The 26,322-nt window shown below is 47.5% G+C and overlaps 1 pseudogene; it reads left to right on the top strand.

Moving 5' to 3' along the window:
• Nucleotides 1-5,819: 5,819 nt before the first annotated feature.
• Nucleotides 5,820-26,322, top strand: part of LOC124010726 — a 36,041-nt pseudogene continuing 15,538 nt past the window's right edge.

Here is a 26,322-nt window from a genome sequence, read left to right as displayed (position 1 = left end):
TAGCTAGGCAGTGCCAGTTATTTAACCATGTAGACCTCCTAGCTAGGCAGTGTCAGTTCTTTAAACATGTAGACCCCCTAGCTAGGCAGTGTCAGTTCTTTAAACATGTAGACCTCCTAGCTAGGCAGTGTCAGTTCTTTAAACATGTAGACCCCCTAGCTAGGCAGTGTCAGTTCTTTAAACATGTAGACCCCCTAGCTAGGCAGTGTCAGTTCTTTAAACATGTAGACCCCCTAGCTAGGCAGTGTCAGTTCTTTAACCATGTAGACCCCCTAGCTAGGCAGTGTCAGTTCTTTAAACATGTAGACCCCCTAGCTAGGCAGTGCCAGTTCTTTAACCATGTAGACCTCCTAGCTAGGCATTGTCAGTTCTTTAACCTTGTAGACATCCTAGCTAGGCTGTGACACTTATTTAACCATGTAGACCCCCTAGCTAGGCAGTGTCAGTTCTTTAACCATGTAGACCTCCTAGCTAGGCAGTGCCAGTTCTTTAACCATGTAGACCCCCTAGCTAGGCAGTGTCAGTTCTTTAGCCATGTAGACCCCCTAGCTAGGCAGTGTCAGTTATTTAACCATGTAGACCCCCTAGATAGGCAGTGTCAGTTCTTTAACCATGTAGACCTCCTAGCTAGGCAGTGCCAGTTCTTTAAACATGTAGACCCCCTAGCTAGGCAGTGTCAGTTCTTTAACCATGTAGACCTCCTAGCTAGGCAGTGCCAGTTCTTTAAACATGTAGACCCCCTAGCTAGGCAGTGTCAGTTCTTTAACCATGTAGACCTCCTAGCTAGGCAGTGCCAGTTCTTTAACCATGTAGACCCCCTAGCTAGGCAGTGTCAGTTCTTTAACCATGTAGACCTCTTAGCTAGGCAGTGTCAGTTCTTTAACCATGTAGACTCCCTAGCTAGGCAGTGTCAGTTCTTTAACCATGTAGACCCCCTAGCTAGGCAGTGCCAGTTATTTAACCATGTAGACCTCCTAGCTAGGCAGTGTCAGTTCTTTAACCATGTAGACCTCCTAGCTAGGCAGTGCCAGTTCTTTAACCATGTAGACCCCCTAGCTAGGCAGTGCCAGTCTTCCTGTCTGATGAGGATGACCATCAGTCTGTCCATCCTGGTCTCAGTGGTCCCAGCTGTCCCTGTTACCAACCCACAGTGTCTTTGACAGGACCACCTGGTTGGCCCTGTGGTTATGGATCATGTTTCTCTCCCTTTGTTGTGTTTTGGCCAGTTTCACTATTCACACAGTACAAACACTCACATAGTCCTGACTGGACCATTTCCCTCCATCTACGCATATGCATTCACACGTGACTATAGGAATACTCTTATCCATTCACACATTTCACTATAAGAATACTGTGTGTGTGTGTGTGTGTGTGTGTGTGTGTGTGTGTGTGTGTGTGTGTGTGTGTGTGTGTGTGTGTGTGTGTGTGTGTGTGTGTGTGTGTGTGTGTGTGTGTGTGTGTGTGTGTGTGTGTGTGTGTGTGTGTGTGTGTGTGTGTGTGTGTGTGTGTGTGTGAGTTACATATGCATGTGTGCCTAACCCGTCAAACGGTGTAGTGGTCTACCAGCTGCTTCTAAGCATCTCCTCTCACTACTCGTAGTCACTGAACCATGATCCTCCAGTTTGTTTATTTACCCTTCTGATACCCCAGGTCAGCATGCTTGGTTGACTAACGTAGATGAAATGGGTTTGAACCATCAGGTCAGAGAATAGCACAGACAGGGAGGGAACTGAAGGGAGGGTATGGAGAATGTCTGTGGGAGGTTGTGGAATGCTCATAAAGTCATATTGATACATATACTATAGATCTTCATTAGGAGCACGTGTCTCTCTGCTCTCTATGTAAAGGGTGGGGTTTTAGTCTACTGTAGACTGGGTATAGAGTACTTGCAGGTACCAATGAACAAGCAGCAAAGCACAACCAAACAAGAATAGTTTCTGTTGTCCAGTGCTACACCCTTAGAATAAAAAAGGTTCCAAAAGGGTTCTTCGGCTGTCCTCGTAGGAAAACCCTTTTTGGTTCTAAGGAAAAACCTTTTTAGTTCCACTTAGAACCCTTTTGTGTTCCATGTAGAACCCTCTGTGGAAAGGGTCCTACATGGAACCCAAAAGGGTTCTGCCTGGAACTAAAAAGGGTTATTCCAAGGGCTCCAGCTGAATAACCCTTTTAAGTTCTAGAGAGCAAAAAACAATTCTAAGAGTGCAGCAATGTTTTTATGTAGTTTACCCTTCTATCTGTGCTCTAGATACATAATAAAGCTGAATGTCATGGGAGATGTTTGGACTGTTTTTTAAATTGTTTTTATTTCACCTTCATTTAACCAGGTAGGCTAGTTGAGAACAGGTTCTCATTTACAATTGCGACCTGGCCAAGGGGAAGCAAAGCAGTTCGACACATCGAACAACACAGAGTTACACATGGAATAAACAAACATACAGTCGATAATACAGTAGGAAAAAAAGTGTGTATGTATTTACAGTGTGTGCAAATGAGGTAAGATAAGGGAGGTAAGGCAATAAAATAGGCCATAGTGACGAGGTAATTATGATATAGTAATTCAACACGGGAGTGATAGATGTGCAGAAGATGAATGTGCAAGTAGAGATACTGGGGTGCAAAGGAGCAAAATAAATAAATACAATATGGGAATGGGTTAGTTGGATGAGGAGTGTTAAGCATGTCCCAGTTTAGGTCACAAGCAGCACAAGCTCTGAAGATAGATGGGGGGCAATCAATTCACATATGGTGTCCAGGGCACAGCTGTGGACAGAGGGTGGTCTATAGCAAGCGGCAACAGTGAGAGACTTGTTTCTGGAAAGGTGGATTTTTAGAAGTAGAAGCTCAAATTTTTGGGGCACAGACCTGGATAGTATGACGGAACTCTGCAGGCTATCTCTTCAGTAGATTGTCACTCCGCCCCCTTTGGCAGTTCTATCTTGTCCGAAAATGTTATAGTTAGGGATGGAAATTTCAGGGGTTTTGGTGGTCTTCCCAAGCCAGGATTCAGACACGACTAGGACATCCGGGTTGGCAGAGTGTGCTAAGGCAGTGAATACAACAGACTTGGGGCGAAAGGTTGCAAGTTCATATCCCTGAGCTGACAAAGTACAAATCTGTCTTTCTGCCCCTGAACAGGCAGTTAACCCACTGTTCCTAGGCCGTCATTGAAAATAATAATTTGTTCTTTATTAACTGACTTGCCTAGTAAAATTAAAATAAACGGTTACAGAAGTCAACAAATGAGAGCACCTGGGTAATGGGAGTGGAGCTAGGGGCTGCAGGGCCTGGATTAACCTATTCATCACCAGAGGAGGAGTAGGATAAAGGTATGGCTAAAGGCTAGTTGTCTAGTACGTTCGGAATAGAGCGTAAAAGGAGCAGGTTTCTGGGCGTGATAGAATAGATTCAAGGCATAATGTACAGACAAAGGTATGGTAGGATGTGAATACAGTGGAGGTAAGCATAGGCATAGAGTGACGATGAGAGATATTGTCTCTAGAAACATTGTCTTTTAAACCAGGTGATGTCACCGCATGTGTGGGAGGTGGAACTGAAGGGTTAGCTAAGGAATATTGAGCAGAGCTAGAGGCTCTACAGTGAAATAAGACAATAATCACTAACCAGAACAGCAATGGACAAGGCATATTAAAATGAGGTGAAAGGCATGCATAGCCTAGTGGTCTTAGGGGTCCAGTGAGATAGTTAAGCTGTCTGGAGACACGGAGATTCAGACAGCTAGCGGGCCGGGGACAGCAAGCTAACAGAAGGGCCTAAGAGGTGCTTCGCTACGGAAGAAGTCTTTTGTAGCCTCCTCATGCGGTTCCATCGGCAGACCAGCCGTGATGGATTAGTAGGGTTCCGTGATGGATTAGTAGGGTTCCGTGATGGATTAGTAGGGTTCCGTGATGGATTAGTAGGGTTCCGTGATGGATTAGTAGGGTTCCGTGATGGATTAGCAGGGTTCCGTGTAGTAAAGGTGCCCAGTCCAATTGGCAAAATAAGTAGGTTGTTGTGAGCAGGTTGTTGGGTAGCATCCAGTCATTTTAGCTGCTGTGACTTCATAAGGATGGTATTCACTCCTCCGTTCCATGGGTGATTTACCCTGAGAGGAGAGGGTTACCTGGGCACCATGTCAACTCACAGAGGGAGGGAGAGAGCGAAGGTATGGAGAGGAGGGAGGGAGGGAGGGAGGTTGGGAGAGGAGGGAGGGAGGGAGAGGAGGGAGGGAGGGAGGTATGGAGAGGAGGCGGAGGGAGGGTGGAGAGAGAGAGACAACTTTGTTGTCCATCTTAGCTATGAATTAAGCTGGATTTTGTAAACGCTATTTTACAATTTGAATGTGGTTTACTGGTAAGTGGAATAGAACAGAACAATTGTATTATGCCAATCAGATTGAGAAACTTCTCTGGTCTTGCTTTTGAGCCAATAAATCAACTTATTTTTGACTCCATTGGAAATAAACAGTGTGAAAACCCAAGACTGGTGGAGAGAGGCCCATGCCACACTGGCAAGCCAGAAGAACATCCATTTTATTACCATTTCACACCAGTCCAACTGAACCAACTGAACCATAACAACCTACAGTCATCATCACACCAGTTCAAACCAGTCCAACTGAACCATAACAACCTACAGTAACCGTGTGTGTGTGTGTGTGTGTGTGTGTGTGTGTGTGTGTGTGTGTGTGTGTGTGTGTGTGTGTGTGTGTGTGTGTGTGTGTGTGTGTGTGTGTGTGTGTGTGTGTGTGTGTGTGTGTGTGTGTGTGTGTGTGTGTGTGTGTGTGTGTGTGTGTGTGTGTGTGTGTGTGTGTAACCTTTCCAGCAGAATGAGATACCAGTGCTTCTCTAGTCTGGTTAGGGTGCATTAGGGGTGCATTAGAGGTTTAGGAGGGGTAGCAGGGTTGTGGGAGGTCTGTCTGTGTCAGGAGGAATGTGCAACAGCTGGATAGTGAAGGCGGACAGGGACAGGGGTGACGGGGTAACTGGGCATCAGGGGCACCCAGGACTGAGCCAGGCTGTGGGAACCATGGAGCGGGGAAATTACTGGAAGTTTTTCTCAGATGAGGCAATGGGCTGGCCGTTAGGCCCCTGGGGCCGAGAGCTTAAAACATGTATCAGATACGCTCCTCCTGAACCTCTCCGCTCTCAGCTGTTCTCCCTCATTTTCTTCATCCTTCGCTCTGTCTCATTTGGTCACTCACTCATTCACACAGCTGTAAAATAATGAATGACCTCAAAGGTATGGCCATATATGTCATATATTTTTACAAGAGCTGTGAGTAGATGATGGAGTTCACCAACCTATTCACATTTGTAATGGTAGTGGTGGCTATATGAACCCAGTGAATGGGTCTCCCTCCCTCTCTCTCTGTCTCTCTCTGTGTGTGTGTGTGTGTGTGTGTGTGTGTGTGTGTGTGTGTGTGTGTGTGTGTGTGTGTGTGTGTGTGTGTGTGTGTGTGTGTGTGTGTGTGTGTGTGTGTGTGTGTGTGTGTGTGTGTGTGTGTGTGTGTGTGTGTGTGTGTGTGTGTCAGTGTGCATGTTCTCTTCATTGAGGACTGTGTGTATGAGGGGGACACACTCATCAACCTAGCAACAGGAGGGAGGGGCCAGAATGTGAGGGAGAAATTCATATTTACCAATGAAGCCCCTCTCCAGCACAGTAACCCCGCCTCCTCATGTGGATTTTGTGTGTGTGTGTGTGTGTGTGTGTGTGTGTGTGTGTGTGTGTGTGTGTGTGTGTGTGTGTGTGTGTGTGTGTGATTCTGCAGTGGACTGGCGCATGGCGTTAAACAGTGAGCAGTGCTAGAGGGAGGGTCAGTGTGTGTGTGCATGCTAACAGTGTGCCTTATGGACAGAGGGGGCTTGAGTGACTGTTGACTAGCCGGCTAGTAGGTGGAGGAACAGTAAGAACACAGACAGAACTCCGTGCTTGTGTGATCCAGTGTTTGTTGTGGAATCTATACTCTCAGACTAGGAGGTTCTGGGTGACGGTGGGTTGAAGGAGAGGGATGTCTAAGATGACGTTGTGGTTGGGCCTCCTACTGGCTCTCAGCGCAGGTCGTCTGGATGCTTGGTTCTGGAACAAGGACCCTGATCCTACTACCCAAGCCCCAACGAAGGCTCCGCCACTGGGCAAGGCAGGAGAACAGCCCAAGAGAGGTGAGGAGAACCTGGCAGGGGTTGGGGCAGAAATCATCAACGTGGCTGATGGGATCCGTAAGTTTGTGCAGACGTGGGACGCGACCCCAACCACTTGGACTGACAGAGGAGTGGCGAGCCCTACCACACAGATGGTTAATAAGGAGGAGTCTGGGTCTGGGGAAGGATCTGGGTCTGGGTCTAAGGAAGGATCTGGGTCTGGGGAAGGATCTGGGTCTGGGTCTAAGGAAGGATCTGGGTCTGGGGAAGGATCTGGGTCTGGGTCTAAGGAAGGATCTGGGTCTGGAGAAGGATCTGGGTCTGGGTCTAAGGAAGGATCTGGGTCTGGGGAAGGATCTGGGTCTGGGGAAGGATCTGGGTCTGGGTCTAAGGAAGGATCTGGGTCTGGGGAAGGGTCTGGGTCTAAGGAAGGATCTGGGTCTAAGGAAGGATCTGGGTCTGGGGAAGGATATGGGTCTGGGTCTAAGGAAGGATATGGGTCTGGAGAAGGATCTGGGTCTGGGTCTAAGGAAGGATCTGGGTCTGGGGAAGGATCTGGGTCTGGGGAAGGATCTGGGTCTGGGTCTAAGGAAGGATCTGGGTCTGGGGAAGGGTCTGGGTCTAAGAAAGGATATGGGTCTGGGGAAGGATCTGGGTCTGGGGAAGGATATGGGTCTAGGTCTGGGGAAGGATATGGGTCTGGGTCTAAGGAAGGATCTGGGTCTAAGGAAGGATCTGGGTCTAAGGAAGGATCTGAGTCTGGGGAAGGATCTGGGTCTGGGGAAGGATATGGGTCTGGGTCTGGGGAAGGATATGGGTCTGGGTCTAAGGAAGGATCTGGGTCTAAGGAAGGATCTGGGTCTAAGGAAGGATCTGGGTCTGGGGAAGGATATGGGTCTGGGTCTAAGGAAAGATCTGGGTCTGGGTCTAAGGAAAGATCTGGGTCTGGGTCTAAGGAAGGATCTGGGTCTGGGTCTGAGATGGGTTCAGCATCAGGGTCTGGTTCAGCGTCTGGTGTAGGGTCTGGGTTTGGATCGAGGCTGAGTCTGGTGTAGGCTCAGGGACCGGCTCGGGTTCGGGGTCAGGGCTTGGAGAAAGGGAAAGCTTGGTTCTCCCCACTAACCTAACAGGGGTGGTGGAGGATGACCTCACAGGGGTTGAGGGGGTGAAACAGGGCGAACCAAAGACCAACCTCTCTGACATCACTTCTCATGACCACAATGGAACCTGCCACCTCGTGTCCTCTGATTGGCCGATCTGCATATCAAGGGGGTCGAAGCATTTCTCGCTGCCCAACTTCCTGAATCACACCTCTGTGGAGGAGGTTGGCGTGGCCCTGAGAGAGTGGGCGTGGCTGGCCAAGGCGGGGTGCCACCATGGAGCCGAATGGTTCCTCTGCCTCCTCCTCGTGCCCAGGTGCCCGCTGCCTGGCCAGGTGCTCGACAAGGTTCCCCTTCTGCCCTGCTGCAGCTTCTGCCAAGTCCTGCAAGACAGCTGCTGGCCAGCCCTGGATGATGGGCGCCTTCCTGTAGAGTGTAATTTGCTGCCCGACAGGGATCAGGAGGCGGGGTTGCGGTGTCCGCCATGCGTGTCAGTTAGTCATCGGAAAGGTAAAACCGCGGGTTAGAATGTATCCTGTTTGGAGATACATTTTGAATCCGGTTGTCTGGTCAGCTGTGTGTGTGTGTGTGTGTGTGTGTGTGTGTGTGTGTGTGTGTGTGTGTGTGTGTGTGTGTGTGTGTGTGTGTGTGTGTGTGTGTGTGTGTGTGTGTGTGTGTGTGTGTGTGTGTGTGTGTGTGTGTGTGTGTGGGCGGGCATGTGCACGTGTGTGTTTAACACACCTTTGTGAAGCAGCATAGACACGCGTTATCCTTCAAAATGCTTGTGTGGACTTTCAGTCAGGGACTGCTGATGATTGTACCTTGTTTTGGGGTCAATCTTACTCCACTGCACGTGCTCAGAAGTATGACATGAACACAAGCATGACTGACCGGCACTATAGACCACCAACCTGGGAGCATTTGCATGTTGTGTATGAATGTTAACGTTAATAATAATGTTTTGTCTGCGTAGAGTGGAGACAATCCATGAAATATACACGAAGCATCAGACAAAATCATGCCACAGCATGTTGTTTTCAGACAGTGGAAAATACATTTCCTGCATTCTTCCTACAGCATTTATGAGTATTCAGATATGCTCGTACTGTAGGTTGGACTTGTGATTCATGTGATGCAGTAAAGTAGCATATGGAGAAGTGGAATATGCACACTGTTTAGAATCTGTTCTCCAGGGTTCGGCCCCACAAAGGGACAGGAAGACTTCTAAGCTCTACCTGGGCTTTAGCTCGGCAGGCTATGGCAGCTCAATAAATCATTCCCTGCTGAGTATGCATGGGAGTATTGATTGTCTGAGTTCAGAGTCACAGGACATAAAACGCATCAAGCCATATTTATCACACAGCTGTTTTCCCATGGGGATTTGTAAGTGCTCAGGTTTCTTAGTATGTTATTGAAAATGTTTTTCATTGTCCGTGTTAACTTTGCTTTTACCAAGTAGGGTAGGTGTTTAGATAAAGTTGAAAAGTTATCGTAAACCATAGTCCTATAAAATAGGGGTTAGGCTGTAAAGCCACTATTTTTGGAAGGCTCATTTAAAAGAAATGCATAGCAGTGTACTAGTATATATATATATATATATATATATATATATAGTGGGCAAAAAAGTATTTAGTCAGCCACCAATTGTGCAAGTTATATACTATTTTTCACCATCATTTGCAAATAAATTCATTAAAAATATTTTCTCATTTTGTCTGTCATAATTGAAGTGTACCTATGTTGAAAATTACAGGCCTCTCTCATCTTTTTAAGTCGGAGAACTTGCACCATTGGTGGCTGACTAAATACTTTTTTGCCCCACTGTATGTCACTGTTTTCCTTTAGTTGTAATACATGACAGAATAGGTCAATATGAGACATGATAGAAAGACTGTTTCCTTATATTGGCTGTATTCATTTCATCGTAGATTGTCTTGTTTTTGCCCGACAAGATAAATTACTTCAGAACATGTTCATTTGGTGCTTCTGTTTGCCAAGCAAAGCAGTGGAACAGCACGTGCTTGTCAGCATGTCGTTCTCTTCTGGGATGCATTCCTAGACTTGTACACACACACACACACACACACACACACACACACACACACACACACACACACACACACACACACACACACACACACACACACACACACACACACACACACACACACACACACACACACACACACACACACACACACACACAGTGCACCCTTTCCTTTGTTTACTTGAGTTCACTTGTCATTTGAGATGGGAGTTTAAATGGAAAGTCCCTGTTTTGTTGTGGAGTTGACGTTAGTCTGCTTTATGGGGACTGTCCCTTAGACCTCTCTACCACTGTTGTGCCTTTTTCTATTCCAGTATCCTGTTTTACTGAGTTCACTAAGTTTGTCCTATCAGCATGAGAGGTGGAGATGGATGAAGGGATGCATGGGTTGATGGGTAGGCTGATGATGGACCTATAGGTAGAAGGATGGAAACAAACTATTACAAACAGCCATCTTAAGATTTGACTCAACTATCTGGCTGAAGAGGGTCAACCATCTTGTCTCTGTCAATCTACAAAGCATTTTCACGCCACTATCTGTACCAATGGAATTTGGCTTGGTGGGCGACAATCAATCCGACCCTTATCGAGATTCGAGATTCGCCACCTTCCTTTCATTGACATCTTTATATTACACAGCCTCCATACTGTATTCTAGTATTTCTGGGACTCAATCAATGTCTGAAATCAGTGAGCATGAGGTTTGGAGTGTAGAATGTTTCTAGGAGGAGTGAATGATGCCTTCTCAGCAGAGCAGACTACTGCAGTCTGAACAATGGTTTCATCTCATCCACACTGGTGCTGTTATGGACAGTATGGGGTGCGTGGCTGGGGGTGGTAGATTCATGGACAATGATCTGCTCTGGGGAAGAGAGTTGCGATTCTGTCCTCTGGTTTGGGAGAAATGGTGAGGGTGTCCTTGCGTGCCCCCTTCCAACAAGGAACTGTCTGATTCGGACCAGACCGGGGCACGGAATCTCCACGAGGGGTCATGGGTCGCACCCACATTTTTACACAGTGTGTCAGTGACAGTTGGATGTAACGGGTCGAAATGAGTCAATGAAACGTCCAGTCATCCGTGTGAAGAAGAGTAAAGAAAAAAACAGAGAAAGAGTGAGTCATTTGTGTCGGGATTTACCAGTTCATTACATGTGAAGGTTCACATTGGTTCACTGGGAAACAAGTGGGTGGTATAGCATGCGTGTTGCCCGCATTGATGTTATCATGCAGTGGATCATGTTTCGTAATAAACAAGTCTTGATTTTTGTAATATCTGTTATTTAAATGGATGTTATAGGTATGTAGGTAGCAAAACCCTTGCTCTACAGTATACCAACTCAAATCACTGCAGACAGTTGAATTCCCAGAGGATTCCAAGTATGGGCAAAATCTCTGAAAGATGGGCCCTTGCCAGAGAACCTAGCTGCTGTGGCGCCAAATGTTATGTTATGTTATGTATGACCAATCCAACCATTAGCTTGAATAGCAGAATGGGGCTGATTTTCAGCAAATTGAGCCAATGTACAAGGTTGGATTTAGTGATGTCATCTTTGTGGAGTGCTCTGCTTTCTTGTTTCATGTTCCATTATCAATCATTTTTAACTGACCATAGCCGGGGTTTGGGCTGACCTGGGAACAGTGGAAATGCCACAGATGTCACAGCTGTGTTGCCTCACTCTGAAGTGTTAACTGATGGGCTTTCAGTTCTGGCACTGCTCCCCCTTTCTGTAGCTCTCCAGGTCCAGTTGGTCTGGTCCTCTGGGATGTGTCACAGCTGGAGAGGTTGGACCATTCAGACTTTCTAACAGGGGGGTCCTTGGAGAGGATGGAAAGTGGAGTTAGATACTCTATATCTCAAACACCAGCTGACATCTGTCTTTTTCTGGCCTGTGGTCTTTGATGGGCTCGTCACCACCTCTAACAAGCATTGCAAGTTAGCACCAATAAACAATGATGATGGTTTCACTTTTGGCTACGTACATTTATTTTTTTTTTATTTTTTGCCCCCTTTTCTCCTCAATTTTGTGGTATCCAATTGGTAGTTACAGTCTTGTCTCATCGCTGCAACTCCCGTACGGATTTGCGAGAGGCGACGGTCACGAGCCGTGCGTCCTCTGAAACACAACCGTACCAAGGGTTGCTTCTTGACACAATGCCTGCTCAACCCGGAAGCCAGCCGCACCAATGTGTCGGAGGAAACACCGTGCACCTGGCGACCGTGTCAGTGTGCACTGTGCCCGACCCGCCACAGGAGTCGCTAGTGCGCGATGGGGCAAGGACATACCTGCCGGCCAAACCCTTCCCTAACCCGAATGACACTGGGCCAATTGTGCACCGGCCCATGGGTCTCCTGGTCTCGGCCGGCTGCGACAGAGCCTGGACTCTAACCAGGATCTCTAGTGACACAGCTGCGATGCAGTGCCTTAGACCACTGCGCCTCTCAGGAGGCCACCTGCTACTTACATTATTGTAATTAAAGTACATTCTTATGTCCGTACAGTCGTTTTTGGCACTGTCATCTTGGAACCTGGAGGTTTAAACAAACAGTTGTTTGGTGTACGGCCCCTGGGTCTCTCTGATGCATCATTGAATTAGGAAAATAGTTTTCTGTTGCTCTTTGCACACAGTTAGTTAGGCCTTCTCATTTTCCCAAGCAATTACTTATTACAGTTTTCAGACGAAGAGAACAGCAGCATTTCTTTAGCGCGGTCTAGAGGCAATGAAGCCTTTTACAAGGAGGTAGCATTCTGTTAACGTTTTTATTGTTCACTGTGACATACCTAAGTTTATTTAAAACAGAGTGAAACTCAGACGTGAGGTAACTAGATGGACTGTAGTTTAGTCCATGTTTGGGTTGCGGGACATTTTATGTATGCCCTCTTGGCTTGTTATAAGAGGGAGCTCTTTGCTAGGATAACAGAAGTGAAGAGGAGAAGATGAAGATAGGATAGAGAGGCGAGGGGATAAAATAACGTTATACTGTACATACGGAAAGTATACAGGCCCCTTGACTTTTTCCATATTTTGTCACATTACAGACTTATTCTGAAATGGATTACATAATTTTTTCCCCCTCATCAATCTATACATATTACCCCATAATCACAATGCAAAAAACGTTTTTTTTGTGCAAAAAAACTCAACAAAAACACGTCATTTACATAAGTATTTAGACCCTTTGCTATGAGATTCGTAATTGAGTTCAGGTGCATCCTGTTTCCATTGATCATCCTTGAGATGTTTCTGCAACTTGATTGGAGTACACCTGTGGTAAATTAAATTGATTTTACATGATTTGGAAAGGCACACACCTGCCTATATAAGGTCCCACAGTTGACAGTGCATGTCAGAGCCAAAACCAAGCCATGAGTTCAAAGGAGTTGTCCGTAGAGGTCCGAGACAGGATTGTGTCGAGGCACAGATCTGAGGTAGGTTACCAAAACATTTCTGCAACAATGAAGGTCCCCAAGAACACAGTGGCCTCCATCATTCTGAGCAATCGGGGGAGAAGGGCGTTGGTCAGGGAGGTGACAAAGAACCCAAACCCAAACAAGATTCTCTGGTCTGATGAAACCAATATTAAACTCTTTGGCCTAAATGCCAAGCATCATGTCTGGAGGAAACCTGGCACCATTCCTACGGTGAAGCATGGGGGTAGCAGCATCATGCTGTGTGGATGTTTTTCAGTGCCAGGGACTGGGAGACTAGTCAGGATTGAGGGAAAGATGAACAGAGCAAAGTACAGAGTTCTCAGGACCTCAGACTGGGACAAAGGTTCACCTTCCAGAAGCACAACGATCCTAAGCACACAGCCAAGACAACGCAGAAGTGTTTTCGGGAAGAGTCTCAGAATGTCCTTGAGTGGCCCAGCCAGAGTCTGGACTTGAACCCGATCGAACATCTCTGGAGAGACCTGAAAATAGCGGTGCAGCGATGCTCCCCATCCAACCTGACAGAGCTTGAGGGGATCTGAAGAGGAAAATGGGAGAAACTCCCCAAATACAGGTGTGCCAAACTTGTAACGTCATACCCAAGAAGACTTGAGGCTGTAATTGAGTAAAGGGTATGAATACTTATGTAAACGTCCTATTTTGTTTATTTTGAATACATTTGCAAAAATATCTAAACCTTTTTTTGTCATTAAGTCATTATGGGGTATTGTGTGTAGATTGATGAGGGAAACATTTTTTTAAATCCATTTTAGAATAAGGCTGTAATGTAACAAAATGTTGAAAAGTCTGAATACTTTCTGAATGCACTGTATATACAGCTAAATATATCAAATTTCAACACTGATATAAATGTAACTGTTTCCTTTATTCACTAAGGAAGATTGATTCATTCTCAGTGTATTGTATTGTTATGGATATGAATGACTGCAGGTTGGTGTATGTATTCTTTGGCAAGCAGGGTTTTTGTAGCTACAAGATTTCTAATGTTTTTTCTAGATTGTATTCGTTTCCATCATGTCCTAAAGTACTTCATACCGTAACTCACCCTCATCCACTAGCACCTACCTGGGTGATACAACATGGCAGCCATTTTGTGCCTCACAGAAACCACCCACCACACATTGTTATACACATTGTTATTCCAAATATGGAAGTTCATGATATAGCAGGTGACATACAGGGATCAGGTGACTATCTGACAGACATAAAGTGCATTCAGTATTCAGACCCCTTCACTTTTTCCAATTTGCAGTCTTATTCTAAAATTGATTAAATTGTTTATTTTCCTCATCAATCTACACACAATACCCCATAATGACAAAGCAAAAATAGGTTTTTAGATTTTTTTGCAAATTTAAAATGTACACTGTAGGCCATGGATTTCCCAATCTGGGGGAGGTGGGAATATATTCCCTATTGGGTGGGACACATCTGCAGTACGTAATTGACAGGATATTCCCTTAATCTATATCTGACTGGGAATCCTGGAACGCTGTAAGGTTCCCTACTACTGCAGTGCTGTTGAACGTCTCTGAGCGTTGCCAGGATAGCGTGAAGGATCAGACCAGTGTGGAGAATCATGGAATCATGTCAGATTGGGAACAGGGAAGGGAAGCTGCCTGCCTGGCCAGCCACCCTGGTCCCATGTTACTCAGCTGCTAAATGACTGAAATGAAATGTGATCCTGGGATGTGGTGGTGGTGTTCCCACGTTCTCCTGTCAACACGACATCTGCCTGCATGGGAATCCCCATTCAATGCAGTGCAACTCAGTCCCAGTTGATTTTGTATAGTGCAGTACAAGTGAGTGAGTCGATGGATTCTCTGTTATGACATCCATGTTGGTAAACATGGCTGGTATGTAACTGGCAATACTTTCTGACAGCTATAGTGGATACATTCCATATTCCTCTTTTGTTCTGCCTCTCTTATCTAACTTTTTCATTATCGTTCTTTGTTATGTTTGGTAGACAGAAATCAGTTACTCCCTGAGGCTCTTTTGTGACTTGGGTTAGTGTTGGGTTAGTGTCTGCGGTAGTGTTGGTTTAGTGTCTACGGTAGTGTTGGGTTAGTGTCTGCGGTAGTGTTGGTTTAGTGTCTGCGGTAGTGTTGGTTTAGTGTCTGCGGTAGTGTTGGGTTAGTGTCTGCGGTAGTGTTGGGTTAGTGTCTGCGGTAGTGTTGGGTTAGTGTCTGCGGTAGTGTTGGGTTAGTGTAGTGTTGGGTTAGTGTCTGCGGTAGTGTGTTGTTGGTTTAGTGTCTGGCGGTAGTGTTGGTTTAGTGTCTGCGGTAGTGTTGGATTAGTGTCTGGGCGTGTAGTGTTGGATTAGTGTCTGCGGTAGTGTTGGATTAGTGTCTGCGGATTAGTGTTAGTGTTGGATTAGTGTCTGCGGTAGTGTTGGGTTAGTGTCTGCGGTAGTGTTGGGTTAGTGTCTGCGGTAGTGTTGGGTTTTAGTGTCTGCGGTAGTGTTGGTTTAGTGTGCGGTTGGTTTAGTGTCTGCGGTAGTGTTGGATTAGTGTCTGCGGTAGTGTTGGATTAGTGTCTGCGGTAGTGTTGGGTTAGTGTCTGCGGTAGTGTTGGTTAGTGTCTGCGGTAGTGTTGGGTTAGTGTCTGCGGTAGTGTTGGGTTAGTGTCTGCGGTAGTGTTGGGTTAGTGTCTGCGGTAGTGTTGGGTTAGTGTCTGCGGTAGTGTTGGGTTAGTGTCTATGGTAGTGTTGGTTAGTGTCTGCGGTAGTGTTGGTTAGTGTCTGCGGTAGTGTTGGGTTAGTGTCTGCGGTAATGTTGGTTTAGTGTCTGCGGTAGTGTTGGTTTAGTGTCTACGGTAGTGTTGGTTTAGTGACTGCGGTAGTGTTGGTCGCATTCACAGGTAGTATCACATTTTCATTTCATTTCTTTACAGTACAACGGTTTGATTTGTTTGATCGTAGCTAGCTACATAGCTAGCTACATAGCCGTCTTTGTATCAAAGATAATTGTGTAGTCTAGAGCGATTTTCTAGGTTAGCTAGCCAGCTATTGTCGTTCTTTTAACGCAACGTAACGTAAACAACACTGCTAGCTAGCCAGCTAGCCCTGAATAGCAGCACTGTCAAAACTATTACACTCAACGGAACGACTTGATTAGTGTAGTGTCAACAACGCACCCACTGCCAGCTAGCCTACTTCAGCAGTACTGTATCATTTTAATCATTTTAGTCAATAAGATTCTTGCTACGTAATCTTAACTTTCTGAACATTCGAGACGTGTAGTCCACTTGTCATTCCAATCTCCTTTGCATTAGCGTAGCCTCTTCTGTAGCCTGTCAACTATGTGTCTGTCTATCCCTGTTCTCTCCTCTCTGCACAGACCATACAAACGCTCCACACCGTATGGCGCGGCCACCCTAATCTGGTGGTCCCAGCGCGCACGACCCACGTGGAGTTCCAGGTCTCCGGTAGCCTCTGGAACTGCCGATCTGCGGCCAACAAGGCAGAGTTCATCTCAGCCTATGCCTCCCTCCAGTCCCTCGACTTCTTGGCACTGACGGAAACATGGATCACCACAGACAACACTGCTACTCCTACTGCTCTCTCTTCGTCCGCCCACGTGTTCTCGCACACCCCGAGAGCTTCTGGTCAGCGGGGTGGTGGCACCGGGATCCTCATCTCTCCCAAGTGGTCATTCTCTCTTTCTCCCTTACCCATCTGTCTATCGCCTCCTTTGAATTCCATGCTGTCACAGTTACCAGCCCTTTCAAGCTTAACATCCTTATCATTTATCGCCCTCCAGGTTCCTCGGAGAGTTCATCAATGAGCTTGATGCCTTGAAAAGCTCCTTTCCTGAGGACGACTCACCTCTCACAGTTCTGGGCGACTTTAACCTCCCCACGTCTACCTTTGACTCATTCCTCTCTGCCTCCTTCTTTCCACTCCTCTCCTCTTTTGACCTCACCCTCTCACCTTCCCCCCCTACTCACAAGGCAGGCAATACGCTCGACCTCATCTTTACTAGATGCTGTTCTTCCACTAACCTCATTGCAACTCCGCTCCAAGTCTCCGACCAATACCTTGCATCCTTTTCCCTCTCGCTCTCATCCAACACCTCCCACACTGCCCCTACTCGGATGGTATCGCTCCGTCCCAACCTTCGCTCTCTCTCCCCCGCTACTCTCTCCTCTTCCATCCTATCATCTCTTCCCTCTGCTCAAACCTTCTCCAACCTATCTCCTGATTCTGCCTCCTCAACCCTCCTCTCCTCCCTCTCTGCATCCTTTGACTCTCTATGTCCCCTATCCTCCAGGCCGGCTCGGCCCTCCCCTCCCGCTCCGTGGCTCGATGACTCATTGCGAGCTCACAGAACAGGGCTCCGGGCAGCCGAGCGGAAATGGAGGAAAACCGCCTCCCTGCGGACCTGGCATCCTTTCACTCCCTCCTCTCTACATTTTCCTCCTCCGTCTCTGCTGCTAAAGCCACTTTCTACCACTCTAAATTCCAAGCATCTGCCTCTAACCCTAGGAAGCTCTTTGCCACCTTCCCCTCCTCCCTCTCTGCAGATGACTTCGTCAACCATTTTGAAAAGGTCGATGACATCCGATCCTCGTTTGCTAAGTCAAACGACACCTCTGGTTCTGCTCACACTGCCCTACCCTGTGCTCTGACCTCTTTCTCCCCTCTCTCTCCAGATGAAATCTGGCGTCTTGTGACGGCCGGCCGCCCAACAACCTGCCCGCTTGACCCTATCCCCTCCTCTCTTCTCCAGACCATTTCCGGAGACCTTCTCCCTTACCTCACCTCGCTCATCAACTCATCCCTGACCGCTGGCTACGTCCCTTCCGTCTTCAAGAGAGCGAGAGTTGCACCCCTTCTGAAAAAACCTACACTCGATCCCTCCGATGTCAACAATTACAGACCAGTATCCCTTCTTTCTTTTCTCTCCAAAACTCTTGAACGTGCCGTCCTTGGCCAGCTCTCCCGCTATCTCTCTCTGAATGACCTTCTTGATCCAAATCAGTCAGGTTTCAAGACTAGTCATTCAACTGAGACTGCTCTCCTCTGTATCACGGAGGCGCTCCGCACTGCTAAAGCTAACTCTCTCTCCTCTGCTCTCATCCTTCTAGATCTATCGACTGCCTTCGATACTGTGAACCATCAGATCCTCCTCTCCAACCTCTCCGAGTTGGGCATCTCGGCGCGGCCCACGCTTGGATTGTATCCTACCTGACAGGTCGCTCCTACCAGGTGGCGTGGCGAGAATCTGTCTCCTCACCACGCGCTCTCACCACTGGTATCCCCAGGGCTCTGTTCTAGGCCCTCTCCTATTCTCGCTATACACCAAGTCACTTGGCTCTGTCATAACCTCACATGGTCTCTCCTATCATTGCTATGCAGACGACACACAATTAATCTTCTCCTTTCCCCCTTCTGATGACCAGGTGGCGAATCGCATCTCTGCATGTCTGGCAGACATATCAGTGTGGATGACGGATCACCACCTCAAGCTGAACCTCGGCAAGACGGAGCTGCTCTTCCTCCCGGGGAAGGACTGCCCGTTCCATGATCTCGCCATCACGGTTGACAACTCCATTGTGTCCTCCTCCCAGAGCGCTAAGAACCTTGGCGTGATCCTGGACAACACCCTGTCGTTCTCAACCAACATCAAGGCGGTGGCCCGTTCCTGTAGGTTCATGCTCTACAACATCCGCAGAGTACGACCCTGCCTCACACAGGAAGCGGCGCAGGTCCTAATCCAGGCACTTGTCATCTCCCGTCTGGATTACTGCAACTCGCTGTTGGCTGCGCTCCATGCCTGTGCCATTAAACCCCTTCAACTCATCCAGAACGCCGCAGCCCGTCTGGTGTTCAACCTTCCCAAGTTCTCTCACGTCACCCCGCTCCTCCGTTCTCTCCACTGGCTTCCAGTTGAAGCTCGCATCCGCTACAAGACCATGGTGCTTGCCTGCGGAGCTGTGAGGGGAACGGCACCTCAGTACCTCCAGGCTCTGATCAGGCCCTACACCCAAACAAGGGCACTGCGTTCATCCACCTCTGGTCTGCTCGCCTCCTTACCACTGAGGAAGTACAGTTCCCGCTCAGCCCAGTCAAAACTGTTCGCTGCTCTGGCCCCCCAATGGTGGAACAAACTCCCTCACGACGCCAGGACAGCGGAGTCAATCACCACCTTCCGGAGACACCTGAAACCCCACCTCTTTAAGGAATACCTAGGATAGGATAAGTAATCCCTCTCACCCCCCTTTAAGATTTAGATGCACTATTGTAAAGTGACTGTTCCACTGGATGTCATAAGGTGAATGCACCAATTTGTAAGTCGCTCTGGATAAGAGCGTCTCTAAATGACTTAAATGTAAATGTAAATGATGGTTTAGTGTCTCGGTAGTGTTGGTTTAGTGTCTGCGGTAGTGTTGGTTTAGTGTCTGCGGTAGTGTTGAGTTAGTGTCTGCGGTAGTGTTGGGTTAGTGTCTGCGGTAGTGTTGGGTTAGTGTCTGCGGTAATGTTGGTTTAGTGTCTGTGGTAGTGTTGGGTTAGTGTCTGCGGTAGTGTTGGTTTAGTGTCTGCGGTAGTGTTGGGTTAGTGTCTGCGGTAGTGTTGGGTTAGTGTCTGCGGTAGTGTTGGGTCAGTGTCTGCGGTAGTGTTGGGTCAGTGTCTGCGGTAGTGTTGGTTTAGTGTCTGCGGTAGTGTTGGTTTAGTGTCTGCGGTAGTGTTGGTTTAGTGTCTACGGTAGTGTTGGGTTAGTGTCTACGGTAGTGTTGGGTTAGTGTCTGCAGTAGTGTCTGCAGTAGTGTTGGGGTAGGGTTGGGTTAGTGTCTGCGGTAGTGTTGGGTTAGTGTCTGCAGTAGTGTCTGTGGTAGTGTTGGGTTAGTGTCTGCGGTAGTGTTGGGTTAGTGTCTGCGGTAGTGTTGGGTTAGTGTCTGCGGTAGTGTTGGGGTAGTGTCTGCGGTAGTGTTGGGGTAGTGTCTGCGGTAGTGTTGGGGTAGTGTCTGCGGTAGGGTTGGGTTAGTGTCTGCGGTAGGGTTGGGTTAGTGTCTGCGGTAGGGTTGGGTTAGTGTCTGCGGTAGTGTCTGTGGTAGTGTTGAGTTAGTGTCTGCGGTAGTGTTGAGTTAGTGTCTGCGGTAGTGTTGAGTTAGTGTCTGCGGTAGTGTTGAGTTAGTGTCTGCGGTAGTGTTGGGTTAGTGTCTGCGGTAGTGTTGGGTTAGTGTCTGCGGTAGTGTTGGGGTAGGGTTGGGTTAGTGTCTGCGGTAGTGTCTGTGGTAGTGTTGGGTTAGTGTCTGCGGTAATGTTGGGGTAGGGTTGGGTTAGTGTCTGCAGTAGTGTTGGGTTAGTGTCTGCAGTAGTGTCTGGTAGTGTTGGTTTAGTGTCTGCGGTAGTGTTGAGTTAGTGTCTGCGGTAGTGTTGGTTTAGTGTCTGCGGTAGTGTTGGTTTAGTGTCTGCGGTAGTGTTGAGTTAGTGTCTGCGGTAGTGTTGAGTTAGTGTCTGCGGTAGTGTTGGTTTAGTGTCTGCGGTAGTGTTGGTTTAGTGTCTGCGGTAGTGTTGGTTTAGTGTCTGCGGTAGTGTTGGGTTAGTGTCTGCGGTAGTGTTGGGTTAGTGTCTGCGGTAGTGTTGGGTTAGTGTCTGCGGTAGTGTTGGGTTAGTGTCTGCGGTAGTGTTGGGTTAGTGTCTGCGGTAGTGTTGGGTTAGTGTCTGCGGTAGTGTTGGGGTAGGGTTGGGTTAGTGTCTGCAGTAGTGTCTGGTAGTGTTGGGTTAGTGTCTGCGGTAGTGTTGGGTTAGTGTCTGCGGTAGTGTTGGGGTAGGGTTGGGTTAGTGTCTGCAGTAGTGTCTGGTAGTGTTGGGTTAGTGTCTGCGGTAGTGTTGGGTTAGTGTCTGCGGTAGTGTCGGGTTAGTGTCTGCGGTAGTGTCGGGTTAGTGTCTGCGGTAGTGTCGGGTTAGTGTCTGCGGTAGTGTCGGGTTAGTGTCTGTCGTAGTGCTGGGTTAGTGTCTGCGGTAGTGTTGGGTTAGTATCTGCGGTAGTGTTGGGTTAGTATCTGCGGTAGTGTTGGGTTAGTGTCTGCGGTAGTGTTGGGTTAGTGTCTGCGGTAGTGTTGGGTTAGTGGCTGCAGTAGTGTTGGGTTAGTATCTACGGTAGTGTTTGGTTAGTGTTGGGCTAACCGGACCACAGCTGTGACTGCCATAGCGCCCTGTCAGATGGACCAATAACAGGTGCATCCGATGAGAAGCTGCCTCCCCCTCACCCTCTCTGACTCACACTAATTGGCTGAAATCCCACAGGATCTTCAGCTAAGCTTCGGTTGACTTGCAGGTTTAGAATGTAGATAGCATAACAGCAGTGTCCAGTGAGACCCTAGCTGGCTTAGCAATATGGTGTGGGAGTGAGTACAGGCTGTACAGAGTAAGTGGTGTTGCTGTGTTAGTGTGTGGAAACACATGTTTGAGATTAGTCCAAAAAGTGTTGAGTCTCTTGTTCCAATTACTTTTAGGATGTAGTACAATAGTCCTTCTGAATTGGTTGCTGTCCAAGGGCTGCACCCAAGTAGTATCCAATAGTCCAATAAATACCATTCACACAAGTCACAGCTGGAAGTATGATACTAATATGAGACATGATGCATTTTAAAATGTAGGCTTACTCAACCACCTGAAAGGGCATTCATAGATTTAGCCCGTGGTAACTTGTAGAATAGACACTGGCTAGAATGCGATTTTTAACCGATACTTATTGCTTAAGTATGATATGATATTGCACTTACTTATGAATGCCACTTTTGGCCATTGAGAAGTTAGATCCCCTTTAGGATACACTATTAGCTATTGGAATAACTCCTCATGGTTCAGTCTAGATCCTCTGAGACTTAATGACTTGTGTTACGGAGTTCACTTCCCCTGTTTAAGTTTACATCACTGGAGGGATAGGAAATCTCAAGTATCTCTGGTTCGTGTGACATTCACATTGTACAGTGTGGGCTTTTCTTTAAACATCTGTCATAAATCTACTCTGACAGTTCACCCATGAGAGGATGTCTGTCTGTCCAGTGTTTAGTTCCCTAGAGGTGCTATTTCATGTGAATGTGATGGTTAGTCGCATGTAATTTCCTCATTTCCCTCTAGGCTATTTGAGTCCATGGGAACTGGATTACAGTCAGATATTTTTCCATGCTAAAACAGCCCAAGTTCATTTGACACAGTCTTTGCCTGCTGAACCCCAAAACTCTCTCCATAAAGCCTTATTTTTGCTTTTATTTTGCATCTACTACCTAGCTTGGTCAGTCAGGCTTGCTGCTGCGCTTGAAAGATAATGTGAGCATCATCACATATTGTTTTATTGTTGTTGAAACGATGTGGAAACAACGTTGATTCAACCAGTTTTTGCCCAGTGGCCATGTTTACTCCACTGCACATGTATGGGTATGGCCTGAGGCACTCATCCTGGCTAAGTCACTTGGTGAAGCACAGCACACCAATCAAGGCATAATGCTTTCTAATCTGCTACTGCTACTGCACTGTGCCCTTGTACCCTTCGGTAACTTCATGTCAATGATAAAGTACTCTGTGTATGCTTACTCTATGCCCTTAACAACTGACTCAGGATCAGTTTGGCTGTTCAGCTGAGGGTTAAGTTTGGGGGTATGGTAAAGGAAGATGGTACAAGCTTAGAAAAAAAGGAGCTGTCTAGAAGCTAAAATGATTATTCGGCTGTCCCCATAGTAGAACCCTTTTTGATTCCAGGTAGAACTAGGGTTGCAAAGCTACCAGTAGTTTACCAAAGATCTTGTCTTCATGTAGACTAGATCTGAAAGAAGCCCTGGGCACTACATGTAGACTAGATCTGAAAGAAGCCCTGGGCACTACATGTAGACTAGATCTGAAAGAAGCCCTGGGCACTTCATGTAGACTAGATCTGAAAGAAGCCCTGGGCACTTCATGTAGACTAGATCTGAAAGAAGCCCTGGGCACTACATGTAGACTAGATCTGAAAGAAGCCCTGGGCACTTCATGTAGACTAGATCTGAAAGAAGCCCTGGGCACTACATGTAGACTAGATCTGAAAGAAGCCCTGGGCACTACATGTAGACTAGTCTGAAAGAAGCCCTGGGCACTACATGTAGACTAGATCTGAAAGAAGCCCTGGGCACTACATGTAGACTAGTCTGAAAGAAGCCCTGGGCACTTCATGTAGACTTGATCTGAAAGAAGCCCTGGGCACTTCATGTAGACTTGATCTGAAAGAAGCCCTGGGCACTACATGAGACTAGATCTGAAAGAAGCCCTGGGCACTACATGTAGACTAGTCTGAAAGAAGCCCTGGGCACTTCATGTAGACTAGATCTGAAAGAAGCCCTGGGCACTTCATGTAGACTATATCTGAAAGAAGCCCTGGGCACTACATGTAGACTAGATCTGAAAGAAGCCCTGGGCACTTCATGTAGACTTGATCTGAAAGAAGCCCTGGGCACTACATGTAGACTAGTCTGAAAGAAGCCCTGGGCACTTCATGTAGACTAGATCTGAAAGAAGCCCTGGGCACTTCATGTAGACTTGATCTGAAAGAAGCACTACATGTTAGGCATTGGACTAACCGGAATGCAAGTTCAAACCCCGAGCTGACAAGGTACAAATCTGTCGTTCTCTGAAAAGTTAACCCAGTTCCCCGTCATTGAAAATAAGAATTTGTTCTTAACTGACTTGCCTGGTTAAATAAAGGTAAAATAAATAAATACATAAAGAATGTAGAGTCTGAAAGAAGCCCTGGGCACTTCATGTAGACTAGATCTGAAAGAAGCCCTGGGCACTACATGTAGACTAGTCTGAAAGAAGCCCTGGGCACTACATGTAGACTAGTCTGAAAGAAGCCCTGGGCACTTCATGTAGACTAGTCTGAAAGAAGCCCCTGGGCACTTCATGTAGACTAGTCTGAAAGAAGCCCTGGGCACTTCATGTAGACTAGTCTGAAAGAAGCCCTGGGCACTTCATGTAGACTAGTCTGAAAGAAGCCCTGGGCACTACATGTAGACTAGTCTGAAAGAAGCCCTGGGCACTACATGTAGACTAGATCTGAAAGAAGCCCTGGGCACTACATGTAGACTAGTCTGAAAGAAGCCCTGGGCATCATGTAGACTAGTCTGAAAGAAGCCCTGGGCACTACATGTAGACTAGTCTGAAAGAAGCCCTGGGCACTTCATGTAGACTAGATCTGAAAGAAGCCCTGGGCAAATCATGTAGACTAGATCTGAAAGAAGCCCTGGGCAACAGTCAGACTAGATCTAAGCCCTGGGCACTTCATGTAGACTAGATCTGAAAGAAGCCCTGGGCACTTCATGTAGAAGATCTGAAAGAAGCCCTGGGCACTTCTGTAACTAGATCTGAAAGAAGCCCTGGGCACTTCATGTAGACTAGATCTGAAAGAAGCCCTGGGCACTTCATGTAGACTAGATCTGAAAGAAATGTAGACTAGGTTAAAAGAAGCCCTGGGCACTTAAATACATAATCTGAAAGAAGCCCTGGGCACTTCATGTAGACTAGATCTGAAAGAAGCCCTGGGCACTTCATGTAGACTAGATCTGAAAGAAGCCCTGGGCACATGTAGACTAGATCTGAAAGAAGCCCTGGGCACTTCATGTAGACTAGATCTGAAAGAAGCCCTGGGCACTTCATGTAGACTAGTCTGAAAGAAGCCCTGGGCACTTCATGTAGACTAGATCTGAAAGAAGCCCTGGGCACTTCATGTAGACTAGATCTGAAAGAAGCCCTGGGCACTTCATGTAGACTAGATCTGAAAGAAGCCCTGGGCACTTCATGTAGACTAGTCTGAAAGAAGCCCTGGGCACTACATGTAGACTAGATCTGAAAGAAGCCCTGGGCACTTCATGTAGACTATATCTGAAAGAAGACCTGGGCACTTCATGTAGACTAGTCTGAAAGAAGACCTGGGCACTTCATGTAGACTAGTCTGAAAGAAGCCCTGGGCACTACATGTAGACTAGATCTGAAAGACGCCCTGGGCACTACATGTAGACTAGATCTGAAAGACGCCCTGGGCACTACATGTAGACTAGTCTGAAAGAAGTCCTAGGTACTTCATGTAGACTAGTCTGAAATAAGTCCTAGGTACTCCATGTAGGCTAGTCTGAAAGAAGCCCTGGGCACTTCATGTAGACTAGTCTGAAAGAATTGGACAAATCAGAATGCAAGGTGACATATTTATTATTTATCCAATGTTTTCAGATCTACACAGTGCCCTGGGACCTAAGTTAGGGCTAGTGCTTTGTTTCTGGACTGGGACAATGGGACTCCTGTACTCTAAGCGCTTGCTTCGTGTGTGTAACCTCACCTCCTGTCCTGTCTCCTCCCCTGCAGTAGAGAGTGGTGTGACTCTACTGCAGCTGATCGGAGACCTGCCTCCTGATGATTCCCAGGCCGGTCCGGGGGGGAAACCCGCCTACTACTTCGGAGGGCAGGACGGGCTGACTGCTGCGGGACAGCCGGCCCTGGCCCACCTCCCCAACCCCTTCTACAGAGACTTCTCCCTGGTCTTCCAAATCCTCCCCTCCAGCCCCGGGGTCCTCTTCTCCATCACAGACGCCTCCCAGAAGTTCATGTACGTGGGGGTGAAGCTGAGCGCCCCGGACGCTGACGGCAGGAATCAGAAGATTCTGTTCTACTACACAGAGCCCGACTCTGAGGCCTCGTACCTGGCCGCTAGTTTCACCGTGCCCTCCCTGGACCTAGTCTCCTGGACCAAGTTCTCTCTGTCCGTGTTCAACGACCAGGTGACCTTCTTCATGGGGTGCGACGCCTCTGGGAAGACGGTGAAGTTGGAGCGCTCGCCGGATGACATGGAGCTGGACAGCGGGGCGGGCATCTTCGTGGGTCAGGCGGGAGGCGCGGACCCTGACAGGTTCGAGGTACAGTATGGATCGCCAACCACACCTCTAATGCTGACCTGACCACACATATTTACCTCAAACTTTATTGTTCCCTCATGTAAAACATCTTTATTGTTCCCTCATGTAAAACATCTTTATTGTTCTCTCATGTAAAACATCTTTATTGTTCTCTCATGTAAAACATTGGTATGTATAACTCTTCCTCTAAAGTCTCTGTTGTTCTGCACCCCCACCCTCAACCCTCGCTCTGGTGTCAAACCCCATGTGACCATCACGTGTTTAGACGGGTCAGTGACTATGCTGAGGGGTCAAAGTTGAAAGGCCAGACGTCAGGCCAGGTCAGCAAATAGATTTACTAGAGGGAGGAGGGGTTAGTAGTGCTGTGTTAGTAAGATGTGACTGGCTGTCTGGCTTTCCTGTTGCCAGTGACACATACCTGACTGAGATTCCTGAGGGAGCGAATAGTGAGGATTTACCCCCAAACAACGTGTGGGTTTAGGTTTCATCTCACTAACACCTGCTGTTTTTAACAGACAGTGTGTTGAAACGTGCATTCTCATAGTCTAACTCTATCAGGCCCCTGGGTGAGATTTAGAACCCTGTCATTCTCATAGTCTAACTCTACCAGGCCCCTGGGAGAGTTTTAGAACCCTGACATTCTCATAGTCTAACTCTACCAGGCCCCTGGGAGAGATTTAGAACCCTGTCATTTTAGA

This window comes from Oncorhynchus gorbuscha, linkage group LG23 (assembly GCF_021184085.1).
Source record: "Oncorhynchus gorbuscha isolate QuinsamMale2020 ecotype Even-year linkage group LG23, OgorEven_v1.0, whole genome shotgun sequence".
In the NCBI taxonomy this organism is placed as follows: Eukaryota; Metazoa; Chordata; class Actinopteri; order Salmoniformes; family Salmonidae; genus Oncorhynchus; species Oncorhynchus gorbuscha.
The sequence above is the reverse complement of the archived record's forward strand: the minus strand, read 5'-3'. Positions and strand labels throughout refer to the sequence as shown.